This window comes from Petaurus breviceps, unplaced genomic scaffold (assembly GCF_028583685.1).
Source record: "Petaurus breviceps papuanus isolate PSGF00001 unplaced genomic scaffold, PetGlider_PUasm1.0 90919, whole genome shotgun sequence".
Lineage (NCBI taxonomy): Eukaryota > Metazoa > Chordata > Mammalia > Diprotodontia > Petauridae > Petaurus > Petaurus breviceps.
Genome location: NW_027187378.1, coordinates 19,042,664 through 19,061,120, shown reverse-complemented (window position 1 = coordinate 19,061,120; position 18,457 = coordinate 19,042,664). Strand labels below are relative to the sequence as shown.

Genomic DNA, 18,457 nt, shown 5'->3' with positions numbered 1-18,457 from the left:
TTCTAATCATTTCCTTATACCTTATGTTTATCTTACTAGTATCCTTGAAACAATATACTAATGAAATTTTAGTGCATGAAATTTGTCTCTATAAAAATGCCACAAGAAATAATGCTTCTTACACAGAGGGTTCATTTGTTGACCTAATACACTTTTCTGAGAGCTTATGCACAAGTTCACTTAAGTTGATATAGAGAAAAATTGTGTCAACCTATGATTTCTAGGGGCATTTATCATGGTGGAAGTCAAGGTAACTCAGACATATAAATAAAGAAATCAGGTTTTTGTTCACTGATCAAAATGATTTTAGCATTTAGTTTGTTAGCCCCAGTACACAGAGGAATTACATTTCAGAAGGTAATAGATTTTGTCAGTTTCTTTCTCAATTAAGTTTGATTTTCCCATCATTCAAGTCACAAAGAAACCAATCAGGAACAAAAAGATATTTGGGGCTGAAGTCTCATATCAGCTAATAGTAAAATAATGATTAATAAACATTTTTAGAATATTTTAAGATTTGCAAAGCATTTTTAAAATGTTATCTCATTTTATTCTCACAACAACCCTGGGAAACACATAAAAACATTAGTCCCATATTCTAGGTGAGTTGGGTGAGTTCACATAGGTAATAATTGTCTGAGGAAAAATTTAAATTTAGGCCTTCCTGTTCCCATGTCCAATACTATGAAAATTAACTGAACAATCTATTTTGGCCCTTCTTCAATGAGTTGCTCAGTGGCAGGTTTAGCCAGTGACGTAAAAATTGTCTAAGGATTATTTTCAATCATATTATTGACATATACAAACATTTTAACAAACCGTTTACTATATGCTCAACATCATAGATCCATGGTATACACAAAGCAATGGGCCACCAGCAGTCATTTCAGCAACCATATATTGGTTTTAATTTTGAAGTAGGACAGACACTATGGGATTTTACAGAAAGTAGAAGGGGAAGGTAAAGATTTACACATTAAAGAACCCACAGCAAAAGGGAAAGATTTCCAACAGGGAAAATAATAAACTAGTCAGTAAAGACTAATGATAAAGCTGGAATTGCAGACTAACCCATAATACTTGAGATACAGCTTCTTATTTGTCATGCTAATATTAAGTAAATAGAGATAATAAAGGCGATCCAGAAATACTCTTATCACTTACCAGTTAGCCATTGCAACTAAAATTTGATGTTTTAGCTAGATTCTGCAAGTTCTAGTTGGTAATGCAAATGGCATTCACAAGCAAATGGCATTAACAGAACCAAACCAGAATAATTTTCAAATGACATCAGTCAATATAAAGATGAACTTGAATTAACTAGTCTTGCTGATTAGAATATGACCTCCTGAGATTATGGATGGATCTTCATTTCCTATGTTTATCCCCAACATTTAGCATAATGATTTGTATATATAAAAAGTAGTTAAAATGCATTTGTGCTTATTCATTGATAATATTTCATAAAACATCTAATTTATTTCATTCAAACTATTTATTTTTCAGGTAGCCATAGGTCACCTGCATTTTAATTACTGATTTACAATCTATTACAGCTCTCAAAAGAAAAGATCTGAATTTTTCAAACTTTGTTCCAGCCCACAGTTCCTAATACTTTGCATACAAATGATGCACTCCACACAATAGGTGATTAAGTGTTGTCCTTCAGTTATCCTTCCCTTTCACCACATGACTAGCCCACATGCATTTCCAGTAAGAAGGCTATCTGATAAAGGCTGTATTCCACTTCCCTCCCATCATTCTTGATTGATAATACATTGCATCCTACTCTTGTCAACCGTGCAGCTCTCTATTGCCCTTTGATTAACACTGTAGTAGGTTAGCAATAAACTACAGAATATTACATACTCAATATTAGACTAATAAAATTAGGAAGATAATCCTTTCCTCCTTAAGTACAGTGTCTTTCTATGAAGAACCTGATAAATTCCTAAAATAAAGTCAACATACACTTTAATCAGGTGATTTCAGTACAAAAGTAAGCATAGAAGAGAAAATAAGATAATATTGTTGGAGAATATTTTTCAGGATCAAGAAACAAATGAGCTTGGAGTGGCCAGGTAGCACAGTGAGTAAGAGCACCGGCTCCAGTGTCAGGATGACCTGGGATCAAATCCAGGCTCTGAAACTTAGCACCCACCCAGAAACACCTGGCCGTGTAACCTTGAGCAAGTTACTTAACCCCTAGGGGAGGCCAGGTGGCTCAGCAAGTAAGAGCACCGGCTCCAGTGTTGGGATGACCTGGAGATCGAATCCCGGGCTCAGACACTCAGCACCACACCCAGAAATAACTGGCCTTGTAACCTTGAGCAAGTTACTTAACCCTGATTGCTTAAAAAAGAAAAGAAAAGAAACAAATGAGCTTCATTGTATATCATAAATAATTAAGTAGGAGACTGGAGAGGTTTCAGACATGATGAACAACAAAAATATCATGAAAAATGACATTTACTATACTTTGATAGTCAAAAAATGACTACCAAAGTTAAAGTCATTTCTAATTACATATGGGTATTTTGAGTAAAAATCAAAATCAACAATAAATTAGAAGAAAGTCTAAAGATGAAAAGATGAGACAGTTGATGTAACTTCAGACTGACATTTAAACAATGTCAAAAACATCAATTTTGCCATGTACTGTCTATCACCTTTTCCTTGGGAAGTTTAATGTTTTATAATTTAATTTAATAATTAATTTAATTATACTTTTAATTAATAATTTATTATATTATTATATAATATATTAATTATATAAATTAAATAAAATAATAAAATTAACTAATAATTTAATTAAAGCAATTGCCCTAACAACAATGCCAAAAGAGCGTAGAAACCACATTAGTCATCAAATGACTGATTTCTTTGAGAATTAGAGAAAGACGGTAGTTGAAGTAAAGACTGACTCAGAATACAGTTTTAAAACTTTCCTAAAGTTGAAGTCCTTATTCATTTTGATCGCCTTCCTTCAAACATTCTCCTTCTTGTCAATGTTCTTCCTAAAGTGAAACCTTCAGAATTTAACAAAATATTTGAGCTATGATCTGACCCAGGCAAAGCACAATGGGTTTATCCCTTCCTCATTCTTGAAAGCTTTTCAATCCAGTTTATAATCACATATACTTTCCTGGCTGCCATAGCATAATGATATCTTATTTTCAATTTATTTCACTTTGTAACTTACATTCTTCTGGGGAAAAATGTACAGAGAAAAGCAAAACCAAAATTCACAAAATCAATACAGGGATGGGATCAGGGAAGGCCTCATGATGGTATTTGAGTTGAGCATTAAAGAAGTATAAGGATAAAGAGATGAAGAATGATAGCATTCCATGCTTATTAGTCTGTGCAAATGCAGAGTGATAAATGATGGTATATCATGGTATTGAATTAATAGTCTATTGAAATCCCATCTTTTTTTCTTCAGGTGAACTTTATCTAGTTACATCTTCTCTGTCTTGTACATATGAAATTAATTTTGGGGCTTGAAGCATAAGACTTTCCATTTAGCCCTATTAAACTTATTTTACTCACTTTTAGTCCAAGTTTCTAATCGGTCAACATCTTTTTGAATTCTGACCTGCATGAACTTCATTGATAAAGTCATGCTGGCTCTTGATGACCCCTACTTCCTTTTGTAGGTGTTCTCTTATCCATACTTTTAGCAGTACAGTCTAGGAGTGGCTAGGTGGAGCAGTGAATAGAGCACCGGCCCTGGAGTCAGGAGGACCTGAGTTCAAATCCAGCCTTAGACACTTAACACACTAGCCCTGAGACTTTGGCCAGGTCACTTAACCCCAATTGCCCTCCAAAAAGCCAAACAAAAACAATACTGTCTAGAAATTTGCCAAGAACCAATGTCAAGTTCACTAAACTTTAGATTGCAAATTCCATGTTCTTCTACCCATTCACTAACCTTTTTTGAAAAGTGAGATGTCATTTGCCCTTTTCCAGGTCTGTGGAACTTCTCCTGCTATCCACAATTATTTCCAGAAGCCTATGATTCAGAAATCATATCTACCAGCTCTTTCTGCACCTCAAGATATAGCTCACCTGGGTGAGATTACTGGAATTCACCAAGCAAAAACATGCTCTTATTATGTCCTTACTTATCTTGGACACGAAATTCCTATTAGGCCACCTATTTCTACAAATTCAAAGATCATTCTTTTGTGCAAAACAGAAACAAAATGATAATTAAGTAGTCCCAGGTTCCTCCTGCAGCCATTTATCATCATCCCTCCAACCCAAAGCCATAGTCTCATGCCATCTTTGATAACTCCATCACTCCCATATATGTATATATATATATGTATATATATATATAATTCCATATTTTTGCTCTATTTAACTCGCTTTATCAGTCTTGGCTTACTATTTGAGCACTCCTAATATTATTCTGAAAGGACTATCTGTTCTATTTTATATATGCTCCCAATATTTTCCCTCCCCCCAGCATATGGCTTTTTAAAATCTAAGTGTGTTAGGGAGTTCCCAGTGAATCCAAATAGGTCTCTTTGGATAACTCTCCCTTTTCCTTCACAACAGAAATATTTCTTTTTTCCTTCAGAATTTCATTTTTGAGCATTTCATATCTTAATTTGTATTGTCCTATCTAGAATTTCCTGGAAGCTTTTCAATTCTGCCCTCCAAAATTTTATAACTGACTTCTCTCCCTCTTGGCAGAGAGGTAGGACTTTGGGGTTGGAACATTACATGTGTCAGCATTAGTTAATTTTACTGAAAATTATCCCTCCCCTATTATTTTTTAATAAATAATATGTCTCTGAGAGGAGATGAGGAAAGGGGGCATATTGGAAAAAATAGACATTAAATGACCAAAAAAGACTAGACACTTCTCTAAAAAAATAGGAACAATGCGACAGAGGTAGAAATAATTACAATACTCTTTTAACTCTTCCAAACCAAGGATTAAGGAGGGGAAGCTATAAGAGGGAGGAAGCACACTTATCTTCTGCCCTGGATTAGGGATCTCTAAGGCAGCAGAAATTGTCCTGGGAATAACTAACCTCCCCCAAACCTCCAAAAAGGCAAATTCTGACCCATTACAACCAAAGAACTTAAGAGAGGGAACTGGGACCACCATTCTAAAATAGGTTTTAGGGCTACACAAGGCCTGAAGAAAGGGGATTAGAATCCATCTGGTACAAGTACTGTCTTCTCAGAAGCTACTTGGGGCAATTAATAAGGCCAAAGAAAAGTACTCCTCTAAAGTGAAAGAAAGCTGACATAACTTTGAGGTCCAGCTCTAAGGACAAATGCATTATCAAAGGAGGAGAAGTCAGAAAGCAAACAAGAATAAAGAATAAAGCCACCAAAACCTCAAAAGGATGGAAACAATTAAAAATCTATAGACAAAGATTATAAATCAATAGGCAATAAACAGAAATTAGAATGAGGAAGGATACCAAGACATCTAAAAAATCCCAAACATCTGTAAACACATACTGCAAGACAAAGGAGATTAAACCAGCACATGATCAAACACACATGCCTGTGGATTCCCAAGAGAACATGGAACCACATAAATATTTCACAGGATTTTTTCAGAGAAAAATCAAAATCTTGAGAGAAGTTAGAAGAGGAAAATGGCAGAATGTGTGACCTATAGAGTAGAAACAATTAGCAGAATATAGTAACTTAAATTTATAGTGGTGAGTCTGTCCAAGGAAGTAAAAGATAGGAGAAAGGAAAGAAAAAAGAAATATGCTGAAGAAAAATACAGTATGAAAGAAGAAAAGCAAGAAACAATCATGGTAAAAGGACACTTGGACTCTTTAAAAGCAAAATATATTACACTAAAAGACAGGATGCAGGGGAAATTTAAGAACAATAACAAGTCATAGAACCTGAACAGTAAAAAAAAAAAAAAGAAAGAAAGAAAAAACAAACAACAACATAAGAAAATGCTCAGAACTTCTCAATGTGCCAAGAAAAGAGCAAAGAATTCAGAAGAATTCACATATTGACTCCAGAAAAAGAGCCCTTTGCTTTACACTGTAAGACATCTGATGATTGTGTTCAACAATTTCATTGAAACAATGTTATGCATGTAATTAAGGGAGAGTCAAAAATAAAGGAAATTAAGTGACATGGAACATGATATAAAAGAGAAGTGACCATCTGCCAAATTAGCTAGTTGTCTCTACAATGTAAAAAAGCAATGACACCTGCCTTATGCCATTTATATATTTTACAAAGTTATGATGAGGAACTATTTCCACGTTCTGACTTAAGAGGACTTTTCAAGTACTGAAAACACCTTCTAGATTCTGGTTCCCTTATATTATGCTATGTTTATACTAAAATGGGCAGCTAGATGACTCAGTGGATAGAGCACTGGGTCTAATGACAGAAAGACCTGTGTTCACATACTGCCTCAGACAATAGCTGCATGACCTGGGCAAGTCATTTAATCACTTTGCCTTAATTCACTGGAAAAGGAAAGGACAAATTGCTCCAGTATCCTTGCCAGAAACCTCCCTCCCCCGCAACCTCCTTCCCCATATAGGTCATGAAGAGTCAGATACAACTGATCAGTAGCATAAGCTAAAATATAATTAATTATTTTTCAAATATAATATTACATTATTGAAGTAGGGTCAGCTGCTATCTTCCTTATTGCAGGATTTTCTTTTGTATTATCTTCTAATCACTCTCCATATTTCATTTTTGTCTAGATTTTTCTCCCTGAATTTACCCATGAAAACACTAGATTTTCCTTTGGCCCTCTCTGCCTTCTACCAGACATAGTTGAGGACCCTTGTTTCAGGGACAAGACTGTTCATTTTTTCCCTAGCCTGCTTTGACCAGTGAAACCTAACTGAAGTACCATGCCTTCTGGCTTTTCATGATTCCTGCCTTCCTCTGGTTACACACACAGACACACACACACACACACACACACACACACAGAAACATATTTAAAAATGTGTATTTTTTAAAATGAACCCTCCAATCCCTGAAGAATAGGTAGCTTTGACTTTCAAAGTTTGGTATATCCTGACTCCATTTCATCAAAATTCTAGGAGTGTCTAGTTCCCTTATGGGCCCCCAAAAGGAACAGCTTCTTTTGCTTTGAACACACCAAGATAATCAAGGGATTCATTTCTGTTATATAATATTAATAATTAAATAATAAGATATTTATTATTAAATGAGTTAAATACAAATCAAGTGAAAAAAAAAACAGTCCCTTCCCCACAAGTTTTCAAAATGAGGAAATTTCCCTATGATACAGTAAAGCAGTATAATCAATGGAAAACTGAATTTGAAACCAGGTGCTTGAATTCTCCCTCAAAAACTTACCAGGTTCATAAACCTGGGCAAGTCACTTATCTTCTTTCAGACTCAGTTTTCTCAGCTACAAAACGGGCATAATAATAGCAACTACTACACAGGATTGGGATAGGGAAAAAACTTAGATAATATCTGCAGAAAAAAAAGAACTTTGAAAACCTCAATGCATAATAAAATGCTAGTTGCTATTACTACTTTTCATACTTTGCATTTATACACATTAAACTTAGTCTTTCTGTTTTCTTTTACTTTTTTAAAAATCACATTTTCAATGTATTTTAAATCTTCCAACATGGAACCTACTTGGTAATATTTACACATGCAAAAACATTGTTTTCTATTCAATCATCCAATGACAAATAAAAATCTTAATGTTGGGTCTTACCCTGTGTAATAATATTGAGGTTGACCTCAATAAATCTTAAAAGCACTGCCCTGTGCAAACACTGTCACATAGTATTCATGCCCCTGCCCCAAAACTAATCATCAGGGACAATCATCATCATTCTCTTGGGAGGTTCAAATTTCCTGGTGCATCAGATAAAGACACTCTGATCTAGACCACATTTTCTAGGTTTGTAGATTTTGATTCTGGGAGGCAGATTATATCTGTTGTTTTCCTTCTTTTTAATCTATCAGGCCTGCCAACCTATCACAGAAGAAATTTAAGATTAGCTTTGGGGGTGGCTAGGTGGTGCAGTGAGTAGTGCACTGGCCCTGCAGCTAGAAGGACTTGAGTTCAAATCCAGCCTCAGACACTTAACACAAAAACTATCTGTGAGACCTTGGGTAAGCCACTTAACCCCCATTGCCCTACAAAAAAAAAGAAATAAAAGACTGGCTTGATGCAACTTATTTTCTACAAAGGCATTAAGGTATACTGGGTTCTCAGTTGTTTTAAATTAATATCTTCCTCCAGTTTTGGAGATCAAATCATTCCCGATCTCTATATATGTATGCATGCACACATGTATTTCTATTTATGTATTCAGATATGCCTATGGATGTGGATTTATATGTATGCTTATATACATATATAAATATTCATAAACATATATATATAGATATATACATATAGCTACATGAGTATGTTTGTGTGTATACTAACTTCTCTCCCCTTTCAGTTTTCATTCATTACTATCAACTATCAAGAATTCCCCAAACTAGTCATTAATGACTCTGCAATTACTTTAGCCAATTTTATTGGTATCTGAGGTTTCAAACCAATCTGGTCTACAAATTTGCATATGTTTAGCCTACTCCAGTAGTCTTTCACTGACCTTCACCTGCCTTTCTGCCTAAATCAACAGTGATGACCACTTGGGGAGTTTTGCCATTCTCTGGCTGTCAGCACACACCTGCCAACCCATGGTCACTTGCACTCAGCAGGAAAAGAAAAGTGCGATGCCCTTGGATAAGTGGTCATGATATAGTCAGGCCAGTTAGTTGGCTCTTCACTAAAACTCTGAGGTCATGAATGCAGACTCCTTTATAAACTCTCCTTTATCCCTCTTCCTTCTCTGCTTGGTCTGAAATCTACTCTTACCCACTCCTGCTTGGAATCTGATTCAGGCATATTTCCTCATGGCTGGGCTGAATCTCTAGATGCTGATTGTGCCATGTTTAGATAGATTCTGATTCCTCTCTGCTCCTTTCTGACTCATTTACTCACTCATTTGCAAACATTTATTGAGCACGTACCAAGTGAAAACCACTATGCCGAAATCTAGGTGGTAAAAACATTTGGTTAAGATCCAGTTCATGGACTTTACAATACATCAAGGGTTGTCACAAACACAGACAATTATAATATATAGTATTATAATAAGTGTGCATTTGTAAATTGCAAAACAAATATATGTGTGAGGCACAGGGGTGAAGGAGTGAGGTTGGGAATTAGGAGATTATTATTGACCTTCAAATCAGCTTCATGTAAGGAGTGTATACAATTTGTATAGAGATATCAACTGTAAGGTGTTTGCAAACCTTACAAGGCTATCTAAAAATTTTAGCTATTATCATTGTTTGCATCATCATCATCATCATCATCATCATCATCATTATAGCTTTAAAAGAGGATATTATCAAAAGAGAGAACAATGTGAGACAATAATAAAAACAATAACAGTGTCCCTCCTATGCCCTAAAATATGCATTGTCATTGATGATCTAGAATGATTTATTTTTCAGAGGGAGTTGAGAAAGGAAAAAAGAAAGATAGAATAAAGCAGTACATTTGGATGGTTGCATGGCATGTACAGAGGGAAAATAGATGAGATAAGGCTGGAAATGGAGTGTAATGCTTTATTATGGATGGTACATAAGACCAGGTCAAGCACTCCAACCATTATTGTGCAGGCAGTAGTGAGCTATTGAAGAGGAGAGGAATGGCATGACTAGATCTAAGCACAGGAAAAGTTCATCCAGCAAAAAGAATGGAGATTTTTTAGCCTATATGCTTTCCCTCACCCTCAGGATGGCAGAACTACTCACATACAGCTCTATAGAGTAGATTTTACTGATTTACTATGACGATATATTCACAAAGAAATTATATACAATTTCCTGTCAGCTCAACTGACTCCCAGTTGTGACCTTCCTGGTCTCTTTTGTTGCCATCACAAATACATTATTGACATCTTATCTCACTGCTCAGCATCCTATCCCTCCTGCCCAGTCCCATAATTACACATGCAATTCCCCATAGTTATAGATACAGAAGCAGAACATAACATTTATTTTTGAAAAAATAACTTTATAAAAATAAATCAGAAAAATCAGACACAATGCATACACAAAGTTTTCTAACAGCTATGTGTGTATGACTTTTTCAAGACATTAAAAAATAAACCTATTTCTCAAAAGCAAAAATCACATAGCCACAGAACACATGACCATTTCATAATATGGTGATGATAAAGAACGTACATGCATACAGAGCTTAGATGTAAAGGGGGGACTGGTGAAAGAGAGACTAGTCTGTAAAGTCTTACAGTTTTCTCTGCTTAATGCATGTCCAGCAGGAGGCTTCATAAGCCTGCTTCCAAAATTCATGATGGGGGTAACTTTTATCTCCCCATTTCAAAACATGAGCTAGTATCTGTTTCCTTTGGGTTACTATGTAGTACCAAAAACATTTTAATTAGTTGCTGAGATGGAAATAAGTATTAAAATAAGACTGGAGAGGCAGCTAGGTGGCTCAATGAGTAGAGGACCGGTTCTGGAGTCAGGAGGACCTGATTTCAAATCTGTTCTCAGACACTTAGCACAAAAACTAGCTGTGTGACCTTGGGCCTCCAAAAAGCAAAAGAAAAAAAAAGAAAAGAAGATTTGAAAAGATACTGAATTTGAAACTCAAAATTAAAAAAAATGATTAAATTTGTGTATGTAATTGAGAAGTAATGAAATAAAAATAATGTTGTAAAAGAAAAGGTAGTTTGATGAAGGAAGAAGAGTTGAACTGCTATCAGCCTCCAGGGTGGAAGTAATGTAGCAGTGGCTACCATTGCATGGCTGTGAATGCATCATATCATGGCATCATCTCTTGTATTTATTCTCTTTTGATCTTAGATGAATGAGTATTGAAGAAAGAAGAGACCACATAGGCCTCAAGATATCAGAGTAGAGGTCCACCAACAGGAGTTGGTAGCAGAATCTGCTGAAATCTCCACCAACCAAGTCTGCTGAGGAACCAGGCCTATGGAGTAACCTGCTTTTCCTAGTTCAGCACATCTACCATTTGAGAGATTCTGTCCTACAAACAAGAAAGCAACTAACCCATTGCATATGCCACACATAGAAGTGGACTTAGTGTGTTTTCAGGGTAATGTTTTGCAGCAATGACTTTAAAGTTTGAATCCATTCTCCCCAGTGCTGTAGGTGAGATTTAGAGAGTGTATTCGCAGTTTGGGAGTTTGTTATACTTTGGGTCTTCTTATATCCTCTTAGTAGAGTAAAATCTAGTTGATGTTTACTAAAGATATTAAGATATAAACAGGTGAATTATATTGGGGTAATACATCATATAAGAGATCATGGATAATAGTATTAAAAACTACAGCTGTTCCTCAGGATTACTCTGCCTTAGAACATTGAGGGAAATAACTTAGCTCTGGACACCTTACCTGCTTGTATGGGTGGGTTTGGGAGATTGTGTTCCAAAAGACTTTACTAGTCTAAAGAGTAACAAAAGGGATTCAGATCAACACTGCCTACAATTGTTCATCTTCTTTTAAAACACTATCTATCTTCCATCCTCCCTCCCCATTTTATTTTCACTTTTTTATACATTTATGACATGACAGTTTCATGGACTGAGAAATGATATGAAATATCTAGTCTCCCTGGTTCTACACATTGAATTCCTCTTGGGTTGACTGATCCCTTCATCCTTTTGTAACAGATGGATAGCACAAGCTGTATTAGTCTTTTGGAAAGAAAAAACTAGTCCGAAAAAGTAGCAACATTGTTGGCCTAGTAATAATACTAAATATCCTATGCTACTTCTTAGCAATATCAAGGAACCCTTACTTAGCCAAAAATTTTTCCACACACATCAACCCAAATTTCTAAATGGGTATCATTCTCTATTTGGCTAGATGCTAGTCACCTTAGAATTAGCTACATTCCAGCGTGGTATATTAGTAATGGGATATTTAAATCAGGAGTTTGGCATTCAAAGAACCATACAAGTGTAAAGCAATTGACCTAGAAAGTAGACTGAGGAGTGATAACTAAAAAATTATTAGGCTACCTGAAAGCCATGATATTTTTTAAAGGCGAGACACCATATTTCAAGAAATTATCAATGAAAACTTCCATGATATAGAACCACAGGGAAATATAAAAAATGAAAGAATCCACTGATCATCACATGAAAGAGAACCCCAAATGAAAAGTTCTAGGAATACTGTGGCCAAAATCTATAATTCGCAGGTCAAAGAAAAACTATTGCCATCAGGCAGAAGGAAGCAATTAAAATATCATGGAGACACAGTCAAGATCACATAAGATTTAGCAGCTTCCACATGAAAGGAGTAGAGGGCTTAGACGGTGATAGACTAGAAGGCAAAGGAGCTAGGATTATAACCAAGAATAACCTATGCAGCAAAACTGAGTATAATCCTTCAGGGGGGAAATGGATATTCAATGAAATAGTGGAACTTCAAGCATTCCTGATTTTAAAAAAATGCTTAATAGAAATTTGTCTTTTAAATACAAGACTTAAGCATAAAAAGGTAAATATGGAAGAGAAATCATAAGTGCATGAATAAGGTTAAAAGGTTTACATTCCTATATGGTTAGATGATAACTGCAACTCCTAAGATCTTTATCATTATTAGGGCAGTTAAAGAGTATACTTCAGCAAGGGCATATGTGAAATGATTATAATGGGATGCTTTAAAAAATAAGTCAAAGGGTGAGAAAGAGAGGTGAACTGAGGGAAGAGGGAATGGAGAAGAAGAACAGGGAAACTGATCTTATATAAATATTTATTAAATATTCAAGTAAATATTAAAATATTATTTTCAGAGTATAATACAATAAAAATTATATTTTAAATAATGGCCTGGAGATATACATGAAAAATTAATTGGAAACTAAATAATCTAATCCTCAAAAAAGAATGAGTGGGTCAAAGAACAAATCATAGAAACAATAATTTCACTAAAAGGAATTAAAAAATGAGATAACATGTCAAAATTTGTAGAATGAAACAAAAGTAAAACTTAAGGGAAAATTTTGATCTCTAAAGCTTACATACATAAATTAGAGAAAGAGCAGATCAATGAATTGAATGGTCAACTAAAAAAAACAGAAAAATAACAAATTAAAAATATTTAATTAAACATCAAAGTGGAAATCTTGAAATTCAAAGAAGACATTAGTAAAACTGAAAATACAAAAACCATTGAACTAATAAATAAAACTTGGAGTTGTTATTATGGGTGTGGGGGAGAAGAAAATAGATAAATAGTTGGTTTATTTGATTTAAAAGAAACCCAAAATGTCTTTTTGGTAAGAAAACCAAATTAATAATATAAAAAATGAAAAGAATGAATTCACTACCAATGAAGATGAAATTAAAACAATGAATATTAAAAATTGTTTTCACATGTAATTGGGGAAATGCCACCTAGTTTAATAAATAATCTTTTATTAATCAACCACAATATAGGAGACTACTTTAGATTATAGAGATACAGAGTAAATGACACAGGTATGAATCATAGCATGAACTCTACTTTCAATGTGCTTATTGTCTAATGAGGATGATAAAACATGAACACAGATATGCACATGCTTAGGTAGATGGTAGTAGGGGCAAAGAAGACATCTAGAATATGTAATCTAGGCAAATTTGTGGAACAACAGTTGTGAAGAAGAAAGTATTCTGTATTTGGAATCAGAGGACCTGGACTTTGCGTCATGTTCTGATATTTCCTTTTACCTTAGACAAGTTACTTAAGCTCTCTGGACTTCTCTCTACTCATTTGCAAGTTGAAAGTATTATACAAGATAACTTTATTCTTTCCAGGATAAACCTATAGTCATGTAGATCCCTTTAGGTTAAAGAAATCAAGAATGATTCCTTGGAAGAGGTGAAATAGACATGCATATTGAACATTTTTCTCCCATGGATATAAGTAGCAGGCACATGCCAGAATTGGGAGATGGTCTGCTGAAATGAATGGAAAATGCAAAACAGGATTGAAATATCCAGTATCTAGATTTAGCCAGATCATACTAAGCATGAAGGAAAAGTATTGTGAAATTAGATTAAAAATATGGGTTGGGGCTAGACAATAGAAGGAGCTAAATGGCAGGCTGAATCATTTGTTTTTTATTCTATAGGCAAAATTGTGTTTTTTTTAAAATTTTATTAGTAGAGGAGTATTGACTATAAAACTAATGCGTCATGGAAATTTTATTGGCAACTGTGTAAGGATGAACTGGAGAAGAAAGGGCCTGGAGGGAGGGAATCAGATCAGAGACTGCCAAATTAATCCAAAAGAGAAGTGATGATGGTTTTAATTAGGGTAGTTGGAGAAATTCACAAAGCCATGCTGACTGGGTCCACTAGAATTTTATGTTTATTATTACATAATTTCAAATGGGTTCTCACTAGAACAAGGTAATGTTTTTATACCCCCCCAAAAAATTTATTCCCTATCCCACTCACCACAATGGCTTTTCCAAAATACTCATCCATCCTCAAGCCTCCCAAGGCATCCTTCTCTCCCCCTTACCTCTCCCTTAGCTGAGGATCTTGTCTGACAAATCGCTGAAAAAAGTCAATTGGTGAGAGCTCCTTCTTCCCTTGAACTCATGTCACTCAACTAAGTTCTCCTTTAACTTTGTCTCCCATGAAGAAATGGACTTTCCATAGCAAGGCCAGAGCAGATCACAGCGGGCTGAATCACTGGTAGCAGTGGCAAGTCCTAAACTTCTCAGAGCAAGAGGGGGGGTCTGTAAGAAGTAGGTGAGAGAAAAACTCAGTCCTGCACAGTGCCTGTGGCAGTAGCAGCAGCTACTCCTGGGGCTATCAGCCTACAGAATGAATGTTTAAAAGTCACCAATTTAAAATTCCAGGAGCCAAGATGGCAGAGTAAACTATAATTCAATCTCACCTTTCTTATTGACCTTGAAAAACCAGAAAATATTGTCCCAGGAAAAGTCCTGGAATAGTGGAGCCAGATATGGCAGATTTTTAGCTCAGGAAGCTAGGGGGTTAACAGGAAAGGCTCTCTTGCTGTGACTGAAGGGGACCAGTATAGGATGGGAGGTATCCCAGCATGCCAGAAGCAAGCCCCAGCTCAGCAGACCAGCAGAAGATCCTGAACCCCAGGATGGTGGATTTAGCAAGCACCAACACCAGGATTCCAGGTGTGCCTTCACACACCCAGGGGAATTGGCAGACACCAGTACAGATGGACATTCACCAGTGGCTGAGCCTACCTGTGCTTTAGCATAGCCCCAGGGGAAGAGGAGACTTCCAGTGACCAGACCACCTCTCCCCTATACCTCATGCCCTTGAAATTCAGTGTAACCCAGAGGAAATATAGGAAGACCTCACCTGGCCTACACCAGCCAGCTCCAGCTCAGCACCAGATAAGCTACAACATTATATAGCTTCCAGTTGCCAAAACCAGGGAGCACAACACACAAAGACAGTAACCAGGCCCAAGCCCCTAGCACAAGAAGCATGTAACAGAGTATCCTGTGCCCCATTAGCAGAGATCCACTTTAAAAGCCAGGAAAAAGGCAATAACAATGTGCAAAAAGAATCTTATAAAAATCAAAGACCATAGCATCTTACTATGGGGATAGGGAAGATAAAAATATAAATTCAGAAGAGGACAGCATTTACAATAAACCCACAACTGAAACCTCAAAAGGGAATATGAACTGGTATCAAGCCCAAAAACATTCTTGGAGGAGATAAAGAAGGATTTTAAAGTCAAATTAGAGAGGTAGAAGAAAAAAATCGACCAATTCCTTTAAAAATACAATTGACAAAATGGAAAACAAATTCATTGAAGAGAACATCTCCTTACAAAGTAAAATTGACCAAATGGATGAGTAGGTACAAAACCTAACTGAATAAAACAATTAATTAAAAATTAGAATTGGGTAAGTAGAAGCTAATGACTCTATGAGGCATCAAGAATCAGTCAAACAAAATCTAAAAAAAAAGTAAGAGAAAAGGTAAAATATCTCATTGGAAAACTAACTTTCCTGGAAAATAGATCAAAGAGTGATAATTTGAAAATTATTGGTCTACTGGAAAGCCATGATGAAAAAAAGAGCCTGGACAATATGTTAGAAGAAATCATCAAGAAAAGACTTCCCAGAGTTCATAGAACCAGAGGGTAAAATAGTCATCAAAGGAATCCACCAATTACCTCTTGAAAGAGATCCCAAATTGAAAATGCCAAGATATATTGTAGCCAAATTCCAAAAGGATCAGGTCAAGGAGAAAATACTGCATTCAGCCAGAAATAAATAATTCAAATATCATAGAACTACAGTCAAGATTGCACAACACCTTGCAGATTCTACATTAAAAGATCAGAAGGCTTAAAATATGATATTCTGTAAAGCCAAGGAGATTGGATTACAACCAATGATTAACTACCTAACAAAACTGAGCATAATCTTTCAGGCAAAGAAATGGACATTCAATGAAATAAGGGATTGCCAGACTTTTCTGATGAAAAGACCAGAATTTAATGGAAAATTAGATCTTCAAATACAAGACTCAAGAGAGGCATAAAAAAGTAAATGGAAAAGAAAAAGAAAACATGTTATTCAATAGAGGCAAACTGTTTACATCAGACATGGGAAAACAATACTTGCAAACCTTTTGAATTATATCTTTATTATGACATTAAAAAGGGATATACATAGACAGAGGGTATGGGTACAAATTAACTGATGTGATGATAAAAAAACTAATTAAAGTGCTAAAAGGGATTGTAATGGGAGAAGAGTAAAGGAGGAGGCAGAAAAAGGAAAATTACATCACATGAAGAGGCACAAAATCATATTATTGTAGAGGGAAGGAAGGGAGAAAGATGAGCATTGTTTGAACTTTACTCTCTGCAGATTTGGTTCAAGGAGGGAATAACATACTCAGTTTAATTATGGAAATCTAACTTGCCCTACGGGGAGTAAGAGAGGAAAGAAGAAAGAAAAGGGGGGGGATATTTAGAAGGGAGGGAAGAAGTAGTAAGGTAAAAGGGAAAGAAAAGGGAGGGAGGCTGGTTGAAGGGAGGAAAGACTGAGGGAGGCAGTGGTCAAAATCAAAACTCTTGAGGAGAAGGAATAAATAAAACAATAAACAGGAGTGGGGGGATAAGATGGAGAGAAAGACACAGATAGGAATCACAACTGTGCATGTGAATGGAATGAAATTGCCCATAAAATGGAAGTGGAAAGCAGAATGAATTTAAAAACATAATCCTACAATATATTTTTTACAAAAAAAAACACATTTGAAACAGAGGGATACACGCAGGGTGAAGGAAAAAGGTTGAAGTAGAATATACTATGCTTCAACAGAAGTAAAAAAAAAAAAAAGGGGTAGCAACCCCAATCTCAGACAAAGCAAAAAAAAATAGATCTAATAAAAAGTGATAAGGAAGGAAAGTATATACTGTTAAAAGGCACCACAGACAATGAAGTAGTATCATAGCTAAACATGTACTAAATGGTATAGCACTCAAATTCTTAGAGGAGAAGGTAAGGGAGTTACAGGAAGAAATAGACAGCAAAACTATACTAGTGGGGACCTCTCCCTCTCTGAATTTGATAAATATAACCTCCAAATAAACAAGAAAGAAGTTAAGGAAGTGAAAGGAATTTTAGAAAAAGTAGAAATGGTAGACCTCTGGAGAAAATGGATATTGATAGAAAGAAATATACCTTTTTCTCAGTGGCACATACACAAAAATTGATCATGCACTAGAGCTTAAACCTCACAATGCAGTGCAGAAAAGCAGAAATATTAAATGCATCCTTTTTAGATCATTATGCAATAAAAGTTATATGTAATACAGAGCCATAGGAAGATATAGAGTAAAAATTAATTGGAAACTAAATAATCTAATCTTAAAGAACAAGTGAATTGACTAACAACAAATCATAGAAACAATAACTTCATTCAAGAGAATTACAATTAATGAGACAACATACCAAAACTTATGGGATGCAGGGAAAGTGATTCTTAGGGGAAATTTTATATCTCTGAATGCTTACATGAATAAAATAGAGAAAGAGGAGATCAATGAATTGGGCATGCAACTGAAAAAGCTAGAAAAATAACAAATAAAAAATTCTCAATTAAATACCAAATTAGAAATACTGAAAACCAAAGAAGAGATTAATAAAATTGAAATAAAGAAAACTGTTGAACTAATAAATAAATCTAAAACCTGGTTTTATGAAAAAAAAAACAAAAAAAGTGATTAACTTTTGGTTAATTTCATTAAAAAAAGAAAAGCAAATTCCCAGCATAAACAATGAAAAGTGAATTTGCAACCAATGAAGAGGAAATTAAAACTATAATTAGAAATTATTTTGCCCAACTGTATGTCCATAAATTTGACAATCTTAC

At 35.2% G+C, this 18,457-nt stretch overlaps 1 protein-coding gene across 3 annotated transcripts in view; it reads right to left on the bottom strand.

The window, feature by feature from the left end:
* Window positions 1–18,457, bottom strand: part of SYNDIG1 (synapse differentiation inducing 1) — a 306,761-nt gene that overhangs the window by 267,836 nt on the left and 20,468 nt on the right. The window contains exon 1 of one of the 3 annotated variants that reach the window (XM_069075529.1): window positions 14,589–14,778. The exons of the other annotated variants lie outside the window; for them this stretch is intronic. The gene's annotated coding sequence lies outside the window, so the exon portion shown is untranslated. Of the gene's footprint in view, window positions 1–14,588; window positions 14,779–18,457 lie in introns of those variants that run through there. 3 annotated transcript variants of the gene reach the window in all.